The 13,163-nt window shown below is 39.0% G+C and overlaps 1 protein-coding gene across 9 annotated transcripts in view; it reads left to right on the top strand.

Annotated features, from left to right (window-relative positions):
• Positions 1 to 13,163, top strand: part of FHIT (fragile histidine triad diadenosine triphosphatase) — a 615,120-nt gene that overhangs the window by 450,344 nt on the left and 151,613 nt on the right. The gene's annotated exons all lie outside the window — the stretch shown is intronic.

Raw genomic sequence — 13,163 nt, 5'->3', positions numbered from 1 at the left:
TTTTTCACACCAGTGGTAAGCATCAGCATGGGGTTGCATGTGAAATGCAGACAGGCACATTCAAGGGGACTCTGTAGAGAACATGTGTTTAATTTCCAGAGCAACAAGCATGCACATCACTTTTGTGAGACGGAGTTTTATAACAGTATACACAGCCATCGCTGACATGTTGGGAGGTCGCTGGGTGATTCACATCCAGCAGCTTAACAAGAGGAAGCTGAACAAATGGCAGTGGAGATGCTTTCATTTGGAGGAGTACCAAACGTCCCTGATCTTTCAGCCCCTGGATATGGGATATCTACTTTGTGACCTTCAGAAAGAGAAAGACATCCACGTTTCTCAGCAAGACAGCTTTGATGGTGATCATAAACCCCCAAGAAACGCTGTGTGCTTGTAATTTAAGGAAGAAATCCAGAGATATAGAAATTTATTTGCTGGAGCAAAGTTTGTGATACGAAGTTCAACATCAGTTTTCTCCCTCGCATCCAGGATGTCGTTGGAGTACTGTCATCTTTGTTGGGGGCTTTTTGGCATAAATTTACCTTTTTTTTAAAAATATTGATAACTTGTCAGATTTAAATAATTTTTTCTTCACTCTAGGGAGCTGTCTGCTAGCAACAAGCACAGTGACATATTTTTGTTATCAGCTTGTATTATGGTAACACTGAGCGGTCCAAACCGGAGATCACAGCTCACATCTGTGGGGGTTATGTAGATGTGGTGTGAAATGCTAACAGCTACTCAGGCCTTGCTCCAATGAGACTTTTAGGCCTGTGATTAATCTGGAGTGCACAGCAGTCTTGCAGATTCCCACGCTGGTTCCTTCAGTGGCAAGACAAATATATATTAATCAGAGTCGCATAGGATGTAAGGGTTGAAGGCACATAAAATCAGATGCTTGCCTTGATGGCCTCAGCCTAAAGTTAATAACCTTGAACCCTGTCCTCACACTGTATAGCACTCGTGGGGAGCTTCATGCAGATATTGTGGTTCATACGGATGTTTCTGTTTGGGCCGATGCAACTAAGGCTCAATAAGTTGGAGGAAGGAGTGGAAGGGAGGAGACCAGGTTCAGTTCACTACTGAGCAGAAACCCACGGATGGAGACACCAGAGGTTTCACCTCTGTAAACATCTTTTCATACCCCTTGCTCAGTTGATTTTTTTGTTTTGTTTTGTTGATCTCACAACTACAAGATGTTCAGGGTCTCCCCTTGCCAGTTATGTGACACCACCCACTTGCTTTGGAACATTTGTTTTTCCCAGCAATGGCCCTGTACTAGGGATGAGCATCTCTGGCTACTTTCAGTAGTATCAACAAAGGAAGAAAACATCAATGGCTTTTTACTAGCAACTGATGTTGTGCAGCAGACCATTTTGACACCCCTATTTGCTCTTGGAGACTCCTGTTTCTGTAGAACACTGGTCTGATGATCTTGGCTCCTTGAGAATATGTCCATGTTCTGTGCCTATCCTCAAAGGCTCCTCTCCTCTCCTCTGTGGAGATCAGTAAAGGAGGATCTCCATCCTACTGATTTGTGAAGGTGATGGGCTGATGTGGAAATGCTCCTGTGGGCAGAAAGCCAACATTGTGCCATGTAACTCCCTGCTGCGCTTAGCCCTGTGGGGATTTTGTCACGCTGTGTGTGATGGGGTTTGTGCTTATGGAGCAAGAGGGCAATCAAGAGGGGAGAAATGTCTTCTCCCCTTCTCCTCCTTGAGCACCTGCTAAGGAGCTAAGCATATGCTGGTTCTGGATTTGCAAATCATTATAATGACAGACTGTGACAATAAAAAGAGCCATGAAAATAGATCATGTAAAGAAGTCCTGGATTAAGGATTCCCCTGGTACACTGGGACATGATAAAACCCCACTAAGTCAATAATCTGTGCGTTAAGAACTCCTCTGGTTATGTAAAGGAACTAAACCAGTCTGTTTTTCTCAGTGAGCCAGAGGAAGTGGTAGCTTGGGTATGTAATAGCATGATAAAGAGTGCTTGCTCTTCAGTAGCCCTTATAGTCTAACTTGATTTACAGATCAGATCTCTGTTGATGACAGTAGAAAGACTATAATGATGCCAGTGACCGTGTCTGAGAGAGTCTCAGTTGTGTCTTTATTCCAAGTCCACAGAAAGGAAATAATAAAAACAGATAATCACATTAAAGTAATGGTTTCAGATGACACACACACAAAATAGGGTTATTCAGAGTTAAACTGCTAGTTTGTCTTCTTCATTCTTACGTTCTTGAATATTGCAGGAGTCCTGGATGAGAGTATGAATTTATGTACCGTGCATACTGAAATGCCTAGCTATGATGTGCAGAGCTGGGAACAATAAGCATTAATGACAATAATAGTATTAGAACAGCATCTACAGGGGCAATCATGACACAGGGCCCTGTTGCTCTTATCCAAGAGGACTTATTATGCAAGTGAAAAACAGGAGGGAGACCTGCTTTCTGATTCCCTCCTCCTATATAGCTTTCATTGTCTTGGGTGCTTTGTAAGCTATGTTTTACCATCTCTGCTTGAATTTTATTTTGTATTGAAAGGAGGGCTTTGTACGGATAGGTTTGTGTTGAAGATGTTCTCTACATCTGTTTTACATTTTCTCAACCCTTAAGTATGACTTATCCAAAACTGACTTCGCTGGCAGATAAGGGAAAATGCATCTTTGGGAGCTTTTTTCCCATGCTACATGCACTTTCTGTGAACATTCTTGTCAATATCAAGTTTTTTGTGTTAAAGCAGATATGAAATAAGTTGTCAAAATTAAGTACCTAAAGAATAGTGGCTTAAAATAATTTCTTTTCATGTTGGACTGCCTCTGAGTCTCTGCTTTACACAGGGTCTTTGGTATTTCCACCCCACCTTTCCCTCTCTTGCAGCTGAGTGAAGGCTGATGCCCTGCTTTGCTGCACGAGTTGTTTTAATCCCCGGATATGTAAACGTCAGACAAGGCTATTGCTGTATTCTTCTTCATTTCGAAATACCTCTATCAGCCCCCAGTTACATTTCCGTGTCCTCATCTTCCAACTATTAATGTTTATAAGGGTCACCACCTGTCTTCTGAAAGCATGGAGGTGTATGTGCATGCTCCTGAGCTTCACTGGTGAATAATATCGAGCTCCTTGGATTACAACAGTACTGTTTTCAGTAGGTCCTGCTAAACAGCAGAGTAGTAATAACATTTGCAAAACCAGTAATGAACTCTTTTACTCTCTCTACTACATCCCCTTCAACTGTGTATTAGCCAATGCAGTAAAGATACTCATCTAGGTTCTTTATCATGGACTTTGCAATTTTAAGCATTCAAAGGAACAGATGGAAATACACTGGCAGATTTATTTTTAGGTGAAGCAGCAAAGATGTGATCTTGCAGGGCAAAGGTACTGTGATTTGCCTTTCTGCTGTGCAAGCGTGCTGAACAGCTCTTTCGTAAGGCAGATGGAAGGTTCTCTTGTTTTCCAGATTGTTCCTAACGGTGCTGATGTTCTTGCAGAGGGCTGAGCCATTCCTGCAAGGGGATAGGAAGCATTTCTTTCTTTGCAAGAGAGTTTCTTTCTATCCTTTGTAATTTAGGCTCATTCTACTCTCATGGAATAGTTCCCTGGAACAGCATAGCTCATCTTGTTGCTTTAGAAGCAATTTCAGTAACTAAGCGTGCAAAATATGCCATGAGAGCTTCCAGCTTAAGACAAACACAGCTCTCCATTGACTTTAATTGGAGCGGTTTTCTGAATGCCCTAACAGATCTAGGTAGAAAACCAATTCTGAGCAATTAATGGGAATCAGGTGGTTTATTCCATTTTAAAACTTTTAAAATCCCAGTATACATTACAATATTCTTTGAGGAATACACTTAGTGTAAGACAGTTTGAATTATCCAAATTCAGTTTACCAAAACTCCCTGTTATTCATGTTCCTCATTATCCATCAATTACATTCAAAATTACCTTCATTACCTGAAACCTTGATTATCCAAACGTATTCATTGTCCCCTGTGATACTCTGATAATTGATCTTGTACTGCATTCCTCCAGCTGATGCTTCAGTGGTTATGAAATGAAGGCACTGTTAGTCTGACACGTTACCACAAGCTTGTCTTTCTCTGTGCTGTTCAGCATAGACTTAGTGCAGAATTAAAAAGAATATGCATAAAGTTCTTGATCATGTGCCATCGATACGTAGTTGGAGAGAGGGGATCTGTTACCAGCTTCTCCAGCAGCAGGTCCAACAGAACCTTCTTTGAGACAACTTAATTCTGGAGAAAACAGAGGAGGATGGGAGGAGTGAAACTTCCTAAGCAGCAAGATACTTCAACACTACCATAAAGCACTGGCTTTTCACAATGCTAAGTATATAGTTTGCTCTGTCGGTCAAACCAATTTACCTTCAAAATTAGGCAAGGTAAATCCCAGGGAGATGCATCAAATATTCATCCATTTATTTTATTGCTGTCTCCTGCCATAGATGCCCAGAACAGAAAAAAGATTGTATTTTCAACTGCTATGGACGACAATGTCAATAACGCTTATTGTTTGCATAGAACCTTAATTCCCAACACATTCTATGGTGTCTTTCTACCAGGTTAAAGCTTGTTTCCTATAAAACTTAATGCCTGGAATATGGCATCCAATAAATTGTAAGAAAGTAAATTTGTCATAACTAATATTTAGTAATTAATTATTCCCTCATTATAATTCCTGAATCATGAGCTAGAATATAACTTCATAATGATCACATTATTTTTTTGAATATGATGGTGCCACAGCTTTAATTAAGACTCAATGCTGAAGCATTTTCTCACAAGTTGTTTCTTATTCCCAAATGGAGAGTCTGGATCATGAGCTTACTTACTCTGTTTGAAATGAGGCTTTGCAATGACATGTTGCAACTCCAGCAGGGTTAAGTCTGGTAAATTGAATTCAATGCAGTTTTCTGGTGGTGCAGGTTATTTGAACAAGACTTGTAGCTGCTGAGCTGCTTTGCACGAACATACTAGTTTCTACGGCAAATGCCATTGCTCCAATGTTTAAGCCAAAAAAACCACTCTTTGAGCATTGCACCCCAAGTGTTGTTTGGTTTCTGCTTTCCACTTCAGGCATGGCTGTTTTGTTTCAGTGGTCTTGTATGTTTATAATTTGTGTATGTGCATAGATAACTTTATGTAGTTATGAATAGTTTCATCATATATTTAGAAGTAGGATATATCACCTGGAGCAATACAGACGTAATTCTTAGCTGAAATTGGTTGTTGCACAGCAGTATTTTTTTTACAGGATCTTCTCAGAGCATCACAGCAGTTGTAGATGAAGTCCTTTTATAATGGGACTTCTACATTTCCAATTTGGCCACTGGTTATTGCTTTTGGGCCTTTCAAGATCAAAAGCTGAATGTGATTCTAGAATGTCATCGTGGTTCCTGGTACAAATGTATGTTTAGGTCTGCAGTAAATTTCTGCCAAATGAAACTTGGATCAGAGGCATGTGTCTGAGCCACAAACTCTCCCACGACTATTCTCACTGTGGTTCCACTTAGGCACCTGCTATTGCCTGAAGCTGCCCCTGAGGTCAGTAGCTAGCAGAAAAGGACAAATCCTACAGTAAGATACCCCTCGCTATGAGGAACTGAGCTTTTAGTGACCTGCTTGACATACCCTAAAGGCATTTAAAGGGAATATCAAATATACGAAAGGCTTGTTTAAAATGAAAAGTGCACAGTTCTGAATCTCACATTTCCCTGCTGTGGCCTTCTGTCTTGTGGACTCACTGTACTTTGAGTAGCACTACTTTGTACTTTGCTGTGCTATCTAGCATGATTTAGACTATAAGCCATATCTATATTTAAATTTGATGTATTGACTTTTTTCTACAGAAAAAATAAATTAATATTTATTGTTCATTTCTTGGAACTATTTCACCTTTCATTGACTTGAAGAATTAATTTAAGTAGCTTCAGTGGGGTGAGAAGATCAGGTAGAGTTTAAAAAAACCCACTGTATAGAAGCTGCAGTTTGATCTGAAAACACTTATCATAGTGCAGAGAGATCCATGTCAAAGATTTACACTGATTGCTCTAGGTTCCACTGGAACCACTAATTCTCTGTTTCATTGCATAAATCTAGTCTTCTGTATTAGTGTAAACATGTACTGAGCTGCCTTATCAAGATCAACCAAGTTTAGATAATTTGTATTATCTTAATGACTTTTCTTATTAATGCTAAGATGTGGCAGAGCAAGATCAAAAAAAAATGCGTTGTGTGTGGTTTTAATAGTCTGAAGCAATTTTAAGTTTTTATTGTAATTTTATTGCATTTTCATTGGTTCTTAATCATCTTTATTGTTCACAGCTAAGTTTTCTCCCAAGCTAGCAAGGTCTATGATGTACTATTTCCTGTATTATACCAAAGCAACCTTTTAAAATATATTTAAATCCAGTTCTACCCACTGAAGAGTGCTCCTCCACCTTTCCCTGTTATGAGATGCTCACTTTTAATCCAAATAGTGTCTATAGATTTCTTTCCAAAAGTGAGTCACTCCATCTTATTGAATAAGATTTGTCCTGGGGGCAGACGTCAGTTCTTGCATTACTACAGTTTTATGTACATCCTAATTTAGTGGGTTTAGAGAGGAATGAATGGATGCATTGACGTATCGTTGTCGTAATGAAGCAGAATATGTATTTGATTCATTTTTAAAGGCTTTTTGATGCCTTGTGTGTGTACGTGCGTGTGCTGTTTCAGTTGTTTTTGCTTCCTTCTTAACTCCTCTTATAGTTGGTGTCTGTGGAACCATTATTGTTTTCTTCGCATAGAGAAATTGCTCCTGTAGCCTTCAAAATGGGAAGAATTGTTCAAGGGCAGAAAAAAAGATAAATGACTGGCAGTTGTTTTTCAGTTATATTAATTTTATTAGTCATGCATTCTCCTGTGTTTTTTCTGAGCTATGGGACTTCTTCCTGTTAGCAATTAGAGCTTTTGAACAAAGAAAACTTCTGCTTAGATGCAATGATGAATTCAATACCCCTGCCTACACTCCTCAGTGGAATCTGGGGACAACATTGTGGTGAGTTTTAATACCTGAGGCTTCATCTGACTGATTCTCTCTGCTTGGGGCACTTGATGCAAATTCATGTAAAACAGAGTGTAAGAAAAGAATAATCCCTCACCCAGCTCCCCACAGCGCATTCTTTCTGCATTCCCATCAGCTAGCTTATGGATGTGTAGAAAGGGTCTTTCATACAGATGCATGAGACAGAAATAATAATTTATTGCAGTCTTCTGCAGCTGGTTCTTCTGGCCTCTGAGCTCCCAGCAGCCACACCACAGTACTTTCTTCCCACATCAGTCAGGGCAGAACTGGCCACTGAGCAGCCTCGTGCTCAGGGGACACCATCTCTACGTGTCTCTCAAATGCTTCCTGCTGTTAGAAAGAGATGGTAGCAGTATCCGTGGGGCTACAGGCTGTGTTAATCCTAAAGTGAGCAAAGCCCTGATCTCCAAGGCAGGAGTTCTTGCTGAGAGTTGCTCTGTTAATGATTGGGGTGTTCTCAGCCAGGCAGAGTCTACCGGGCTTTATGTTATTTACCCCAGCTTATGAAATACATGAACCACTATTAAGTTTCCATAGGTACCATAATTTGGGACACATATTGTTTTTTGTTCTTTTAATGAAAACTGGTTAGTCAAAACCTAAATGTTAATGAAAAAGTCAGTTTTGATGAGTTTCCCAAACTTAAATTATTAAGGAAAAATTTTATTAACTAAACTACCTTATGTGTAAAAACATTAGAATGCTCAAATAGATATTTCAAGAGTTTTAAAAGTTTTGGAAATTTTATTAACTGCTACTTTTTCATCTTCAAAATACATTTTTTATTTTTTTTAAAATTTTTTTTGATTTTTTTTTTTTTTTAAAGATTTTGACCCTTGTGCTGTTCTGAGGGGGAAGACTTTTAAAAATCTTTTTAAAAGTCTCCTGAACAGGAACAGTATTTCCATCCCAATGTGAGCTATGGATTCCTGACCATGTTACACCTTGAAAATAAATCATATTCCTAAGTTAAAACCTTTTGTAACAAATGGTTTAGAAAACTAACAATATTGGTCAAACCCAGGAGCTTCATAAAGAAGCAATTACCCTTTCACTTGTAGATATTCTGTCTTTTTCCCCTTGTATTTTGTTCTTTTAAAGCCTCATGTATTAAGAAAACCTGTCAATTGTAATGTTTTAACTGATTCCTCAAAAAGGCAAGGAAAAAAAGAATTTTATTCCTATTGTTAGAATGTCAGTACCTGGAGACCCTTTAATTTTTTCCTTTATAAAGCTTTGAACTGTTCTATTTGAAGTTCAAATTAAGGAATAAAACAAAAGTCAAAATGGAAAGTATGATTTCTATATAGCAAACTAATGGACTTAACCAGGAAAAAGCTGTGTTTAATTCTAAAGCTTGTCACATAAAAGGAATTTTAACCTCTGGGATTTCTTTTTTGGTTTTCTTTTTTTGACTCCCCAACAGCCATTTTTCCAACATTTCAGAACTACAGAGCATGTGTACCTTTATAGTTGTGTGAGAAAATTTATAATGGGCACTTTGCGGGGTTGATCAGAATCCCATTGAAGGGAACACAGAGCCTGGCTTAGACCTTAAATACAGAATTACAGTAATTTAGGTTTCAAAGTCAAAATTCAGATAAAGCAAATAAAAATTGCTACTGTGCCTTTCAATTTCATCCTCCACTCTATGTGTATTAGTGGAAGGAAAGTGGAGTGATAGGATTGTAGTGATAGGACAAGGGGTAATGGCCTTAAGCTGAAGGAGGGTAGATTTAAATTAGATGTAAGGAAGACATTCTTCCCTGTGAGGGTGGTGAGGCACTGGAACAGGTTGCCCAGAGCAGTTGTGGATGCCCCATCCCTGGAAGTGTTCAAGGCCAGGTTGGATGGGGCTTTGAGCAGCGTGGTCTAGTGGAGGGTGTCCCTGCCCATGGCAGGGGGGGAGTGGAACTAGATGGTCTTTAACGGTCCTTCCAACCCAAACTGTTCTATGGTTCTATGAAAATTGCATTTGAAGTGGTCAACATGCAGATGTTGGCCCTGTGTTTTGCTTTTCTTGTAGAATCTGAGCCTTCTCTCTTTGACTTAAAGTCATTAAGCAGTTAACAAATGCTCACTTTTCAGTAGTGACCCATAATCTCCAGCATGAGTATATCCTTAAATACTTAGATGTACATGGGGAATTTGTACACTTGCCTGGTGCAATCAAACATAGCTTTGACAGTGTCCAGGTGCCCATTGCAGAAATACGTTGCAGTAAATACCTCTGAATGCCAGTCTTAAAGGACTCCAGTTATTATGGTCTAAAAAGTCAATGAAAGAGTGAAAAAGATTTACAGAAATGTGTGCAACCTTGACTGCTGAGGGCTGAGATCTGGCACACGTATTTCAGCACGCTTGCTCTGCTGGCGTGTAGAAACTTGTTGAGCTATGCTTGCTTGGCCACAAGTCTGAGCTTTTCCAAACAGGTTACAATCTTAATAGACCAACAGGCAGAGGCTGTTAATTTGAATTATGGAGGAGGCTCACAGGCTTTGGTGCATTAAACAACCCACCCAAGGTTGTGCAAGGAGTGGGCTGCTGTGCCCAATATATAAGGACAAGCGATTTTGTTGAAGTCCTAGGTCATCTGTAGGTTTTAGCTCAGTTGGAAGGTAATGGGTCTGATCCGCTGTTGCTTTACTGCTGCTTTATGGTTATGCATTTCTACTAATATACCTGGAGTTTTAGTCTACTATCTACTGGTAGTCTTTGGAAAATACTGACATTCCTAATTGTTTAATAAATCTTTAATGGAGCTTTTAGTGTGTGTGTGAGGGTATGCATATTGATTTGTGTATGCGTATTTAGGTATTAGGAAAAAAAGTAAGGCTGCTAAGAAACTCCTGCAAAATCTAGAGAGAGGAATGTACGATCACAGATTATAATAAGGTGTAAAGGGTTTCCACTCCTTAAAATGGAGAAGTTGATATATTAAATTGCACATATTCTAATGATGTGGACTGACTCAGAGAATTTGAAGGAAATAACAGCTGTGCACATCGAAGCTTAAAAATAGAAACTTCCTCAGTCAGTAGCAGTTTAGAATGAATGAAGAAATCACAAAATTATTAATTATGGTGGTTAGAGAAAGGAAACATAAAGTTCAAACTTCCTGATGGCAGAATGCTGTCTTCAATCATGCAGCATGTCTGCTGGGTATCAGCGCCTTGTCCTGCTGAGCCACTCCATAAAGGTGGGGGCTGTTGCCCAAACATAGGCACCTACTGCCATTTCAGATACCCTAAGATGACTCAGGCTTCCCACCTGCCTGACAGATATGACACAGGGCATATGGGAAATTCCTGCCCTTCTGGAGTGGCAGCTGGATGCCCCAAGGCGTCTCAGATGGCAGTAGATGCTTCTGTCTAAGGAGTAATTGCACATAGACATAAGTACAGACTCACTTTCACTTGCATCTTTAATACACAGGCACCTGAAGCACATCGGTAGTTCATAGCAGTGTTTGCAGTGGGTAATTGCAGAAAGCAATGAACAGTTTATCTAATTTTAAACTTAGGAAGAACTTTAAGGTGAATAGAGCATTTATCCTGGTTAAAATCTGACCAGGATATAAAGTTAAAAACTATCCTAGTGTTAAAAACTATAGTTAGAAACTATGATTTAAAGTTGCAGTGGATGGTTGTTTTCTTAATGACCTCAAATCCATGAATTCATTCTAACATTTGCCTTTTTATATATTCATAGTTAAATATAACTTGAATGTTGTCCTAATTACATTCTCATGTTAATTTAGCTCTGATTCAGAATTTCTATCATTATTCTTTGTAGAATTATTTTGAAATGATGGAAAGTTCAGTAAAGATGCTCTAGTGTGTGATTGTGCCTTTGAATTATTTATCACATTCAAAGACAGAAATATGGTTAAAATCTAGTTTGAGTTGTAAATGAGTCTTGGTAACGTAAGGAGGAAGTGAAAATCCTTCTTGCAGAACGACATGGTTGATGGGCATGTCGTCTGATATTGCGGGAGCGCTTTGCCGCCCCGCGTGAGCGGAGAGCCTCGCTGCTTAATAAGAAAACATCCCTTGCACCAACTGGCAAATGCTTATCTAAGTAGATAAGACAGATACAGTGTGGAAGAGGAGAGAGAGAAGTACAGAGACAACTTGCCCAAGTGACAGAGCGGATTAGTGACAGAATTAAGAAGAGAAAACAGTTGTCCTGCCTCAGTCACAACCAGCACTCACACTGCACGGTCTTCTCCTCCTGCTCTGTGCTATGGAAACAACAGCTCTCACAAGCAGCATTTAGACCGTGTTTTTCACAATGCATCATGGTGACAAGTAGTACAGTGGTAATATAAGGTTGTACAGACCATGATTAATGCAAAAATTCATACTGGTGGCTGTGGCCCTGAGCTAGGTAGGGAACAAACAATTGCTAGTGAGGCGTGCACAAGTCTGAGAGGGCGAGAAACTGCTGGGAAAAAATTCTAAAAGAGAAAAGGAAACTTGTCTTAATGTAAGCAGAAGTTTTGCTAGAGGTAAGTGAGGGGAAATTCTTAATTTATAAATGGTTCGTTGACCCATGATAATAAAGCAGTGCTGCAGAAGAAGGATAATTATCTACTTAAGTATCAGATGCCCTAAGGGTAAAAGCTTCCCTTCTCTCCTTTTGAAAAATGAACTCAGATTAAACGAATGTCCTTTTTCCTGTTTTAGTGTTGACATGGATTTCCTTTTTATGAGTAAAATTAATTAGTTTTTCTATTCCTTTATTCCTGGTATGGAAATCAGGTCTGCCAAGCAAGTTTCCAGCTCTTCCCTTGGGCCCTAAGTTCAGCCAATAGCATCCTTTATGGAGGTGCTTTGTACAGTGTGCTGGGAAGGCACAAATAAATTACAGGAGTTTTATTATGCCCAGTAGCTTGCCAAGATGCACAGCATTTTAGAACTAAACCCCCACAAAACTAGGATTTTTGTCCCCATCCAGGATTGGTTTATTTCCAAGTACCTGCTTTCTAAATACATATTTCTCCTTTCTTAAATTTTAATACCATAATTTGTAACAAGAGAAAAAGAGAATAGTGGTGGCATAGCTGATGTTGTACTAAAAAAAACCAAGGGACAGATTTTCAAAGCAGATTAACACCTGCAGCTGGGGCCAGTCTTCTGTTCTCTTGGGAGCTGCTAACTGTGGAGCTTGCTTGAAATATCCGCTCCCACTTCAGCAAATATTCATTACAATCTTGTCTGTCTTCATCTGGACTCTGAAAAATTATCAAAACCTGCACCTACTTCCTTACTTTCAGAAAATGTCTGGTTTTCTCTCTAATCAGAATTATAAATGTGATTCCTATGATAAACTTGGTGAATGTAAACATGTTGTGTCTCTGTTTATGGAAATAAATCATCTTTTGCATGTATTAATCTTTCTTTATTTCAAATGTCTCATGTGATTCTTGAAAATCAGGTTGACGTAACCTTTGTGTGAACCTGTTAACTACAGAGCATCTCCTAGTTACCTTTCCTGGAGTATAGAGAATATTCCTGAGTACCTGCAGGCTTCAAGATGCAGTAAAAATAAAGATGACTGTAATACAATGGCATGGAACTTAATTTTCTTCAAATAGTCCTTTGAACACTCATTTTAATACTGAAAAAATAAGAAGTTGTTAATTTTCATAGCCTTTGGTCATGAAAGTCCAAGTGGTGTTAAAGGTGATTTTAAGGTCTTTATTCTGCAAACACAGTACTGTAAGTCAGAAAAAAAATCCTGTCTGCAGGGAATTGAAATGAGAATCAAGTCCCAAGTACTTGCTCGTTCAATTTACACAACTGAGGCTCTGCTAAGGATTCTGGACCCCATTAATAATGTTACAAAGTTGACTTTCAAGAGAGGAATCATAGCAATTATTAATTTCTGTGAACACAGTAGATCAGATGACTGTGAATAGCGTCTGTGTACTTCCATTGTTTACTTTATAGCTTCATTTCACTGACTCACGAAGCGTAGTCACCAAGGTAGAATAAAATCAAAGTATATTTACAGTGTTGTGAACACTGCGCTTAAAAGGGAATAGTCTTAATTATCTTAATGTAT

The sequence above is a fragment of the Balearica regulorum genome, chromosome 10 (genome assembly GCF_011004875.1).
Source record: "Balearica regulorum gibbericeps isolate bBalReg1 chromosome 10, bBalReg1.pri, whole genome shotgun sequence".
NCBI classification, from domain to species: Eukaryota; Metazoa; Chordata; class Aves; order Gruiformes; family Gruidae; genus Balearica; species Balearica regulorum.
The sequence above is the reverse complement of the archived record's forward strand: the minus strand, read 5'-3'. Positions and strand labels throughout refer to the sequence as shown.